The 3,205-nt window shown below is 36.8% G+C and overlaps 1 long non-coding RNA gene across 1 annotated transcript; it reads right to left on the bottom strand.

Moving 5' to 3' along the window:
* Positions 1 to 710: 710 nt before the first annotated feature.
* LOC148789752 (uncharacterized) lies at positions 711 to 1,633 on the bottom strand. Its single transcript, XR_016079731.1, has 2 exons — positions 1,513 to 1,633; positions 711 to 1,065 (listed from the first exon to the last, which is right to left on the bottom strand). It is a non-coding gene; the product is annotated as an uncharacterized LOC148789752 (long non-coding RNA).
* Positions 1,634 to 3,205: the final 1,572 nt, after the last annotated feature.

The raw sequence follows: 3,205 nt of genomic DNA, 5'->3' as shown, positions 1-3,205 counted from the left end.
TTTTGGGTTTTACGTAACTATGGTGTTGGACCCTAGAGGTCTAGTCTTTTGTAAAAGTCCAAGAATGCCCCCGGGTCGGCTAAGAGATTGGTCGAAGTATGTTTAAAATTCAAAATGATGCAGAAACACTAAAGGACATAAATGGAAAAGTATGGACAGACCCAATACAGATTTCTGAATTCCACTACAGGGTTTAAACATTCAAAATATCAAAAATCCTCATTTTATACACCAATGCCCTCTCCTGAATTGACATCAATTCCAAATTGGCACCCATCCCAACTGTACTTTGGGCTTAAAAGTTCTAACTGGGCTGAACCGTCATTCACCCTAAAAATAGTGTCTACATAGAAAAAATGGCCCATGATGAAAAATAAGAAATAGAAAAAGAATAAGTACTTAGTTTAAAGGTCCACTGAGCCCACATTCCATTCCATATATCATCCAAAGACCACTAAAGAATCTATAATCATTTTCAAATGGATCTTCTGATCCTTATCTATCCAACAATATCTTTCCTACTTAGTTTCTGATAACATACAATTACTGATGAGATTTGATCATTGAATATTTCACTGGCCAATCTTCGTCAAGCCAATGCAGGGTTTGGGAGGGATAGATGTATATATGTAGCCTTATCCAGGCAGACAAAGAGACTGCTTCCAATATTTGAACCCCGATCATCTAATTCGCAATGAAGCAACTACCCATCGGTCGCAATGCCACTTTTTTATTTAATATACATTTAATGTAAGGAAGAAGATGACAGAGAGAAATTATTTAATACAGAGCCCCACTTAGACAGTACAAGGAGTAGAGTGGCTGCCTTTATTACGTACAATCACTAATGAAAAGCGAAAGAGATTATTTAACTTAATTAGCAATTATAGACACAGAGGCAGTAATTGAAATCTCCATCTTTTCTGCAATCACCATGGCCATCGTGGGCTCGGTAGCACCAGGTCATGCATGCGCGGATATTACACTCCGCGCTGCCGAGCGGCTGAACTGCCACACAAGGCGGACCACCGTAAGCAGCATCCGAACTGGGAAACATTGAAGCAACTGCAACAACCATGCATCGTTTATACAATAAGCAAATAAGTATCAAATAATAAATAAATAAATAAATAAAGGTAAAAGGGGAGGGGACCAGGGGGAATGAGACCAAATCTGTATATATTCTACCATGATTCCCATTGTCACTCCATTGTCACTGATAAACGATTGCAAGTTTAGCAGAGGAGGCAAGCTCTACCAACTCTAGATATCAATAATACTTAGTAAAACAAAGAACAACAATATTATTAGACTGTTGAAGGTTGCACCATGTGATGTAACCATGGCTGTAACACAGTGTAGGAGAAGTCTATCTTGAAACTGTTGCAAATATATAGCAAGTCTTTTTTTCTGATGTTGATACAGAAAGAAGTAATCATGTATTATAGAAATGATCATAAACGTATGGATAAGCATAGATAAACAAATGAAAAGGAGGATAGTTTAAGAAACCTGAGAGGACTAAGAGGACAAAGAAGAAGCAGCCGAAAAAATTAGCCATCTTTGTATCAACCTATGTGCACAGTGTGCTCTATTGTGTAAGAAAACTGTGTATATCTTATGGAATGATAAAGAGTTGTGGGGGGTATTTATAGAGTTCTGGGTCTGTAGATTTATTTATAAATAGCATTCTAAGGTGGATGAATTTTCAAAAAAAAACTGTGGATGTTATCAACATTTGATGTATCAATTAAGTATCTACATGTTCTCTACTTATTAAGCTAAGTTATTTCTTTGCTTTTTCTTTTACTCTTGGTTAGGATCAAGAAGAGTAACAAGTAAATGCTATCTTTTTTTGATAGTAAGCTAGCCGCATGTTGCTAAACATGGTTTCTTTATTTACCATATTCAATTAACAATTAACAATTGTTGGTCAAGCATTTCGGGCTGTATATTTTTAATCCACAATTTTGGCCAATATCAAAGTATTGACTTGAATGAGCTGAATTGCACCATCAGTTATATTAAGCCCTGTTGGCTTTTTGGTAAGTTATTTATCCAGGTAAATGCACTTATCTATGCATTTTTATTTTACATGCAAACAAGACAATGACCATTTTATCCCTAAAAGTCCATTATTGCTCCATTCAAGTGTTGACAACTTTCCTCCAAAGTGGGAAAGTTATTTACCCAGACAGGAGATGTGTATCATAATTGATACCAATGAAAATAAACTTTACTTGGTCCCACATAAATCTGAAAAAGAATATGGGGAATTTTGTCAATGTGAATCAAACTTTGCCCCCTAGCTAAGTTTAAATCTCGAATGACTCATCTCTATTAATTTTTATTTTGAACTGAACTGAACTGAACTAATTTTTATTTTGAAGATATTTCAATTGACACTTTGGTGGTGATTAATGCTATGAACAGGTCGACAGTAAAGACATCTCTACTCTTGCATCAAAAATTAGAAAACTTTCCAATTAAGGGGGGATTCCAGGACCCCTCTTCTTTTCGCTGGGTGCCCTCCTTCAGATGGCTTTGTGAAGATCAATATGGACGGAGGTTTTAACGATCATAATAAAGCTTATTTTGTTTTTATTGGAAGAGATTCAGCTGGCTTCTTTTGTTGGGCAGCATGTGGCCCTCTCTCAGCGGAATCCCCTCTGATGGTAGAAGCTCTAGCTCTTGTGGAAGCAGTAAAGGAAACAAAAAACAAACGATTATTTCTCAGAGAAGACATGGCTAGCATCAGAGAAGGTATGGAGATCAGGTTAAGTTGGTGCCCCAGAAAGCTGCCCATGAACTGGCGAAGCTCAATTCGGACTTGTGGTTTGATGGAGAATTAGCAAACTGGTTACTGATTTTGTTGTAGCTTAGTTTTTGTTTCTGCTTTTTAGGTTTGTTAGGTTGTCTCTTTCCTGGTTCTTTTCCTGGTTGTTAGTGCTCTCTGGTCCTTAATTGATAGTACCCCCAATATACTTCTTGTATGTTCTCTTTCATGTGGAATGCAAGTTTTAATGGGATTTAAGGCCTTAAATAAGCTGGCAGGTAATTAATGGGTCTTTGACTATTTGTGTTATAATTAGATAGTCCATAGAAGAAAACAGCTACACAAAGATGGTAACCCAATTCTGTTATGTATGGTATCTGACAGTAGCAGGACCAAGGTAACCTGAATTTCGAAATCCCATTTCTGCTG

Source organism: Nelumbo nucifera, chromosome 8 (assembly GCF_055504915.1).
Source record: "Nelumbo nucifera cultivar China Antique chromosome 8, China Antique-T2T, whole genome shotgun sequence".
Taxonomy (NCBI): Eukaryota; Viridiplantae; Streptophyta; class Magnoliopsida; order Proteales; family Nelumbonaceae; genus Nelumbo; species Nelumbo nucifera.
The sequence above is the reverse complement of the archived record's forward strand: the minus strand, read 5'-3'. Positions and strand labels throughout refer to the sequence as shown.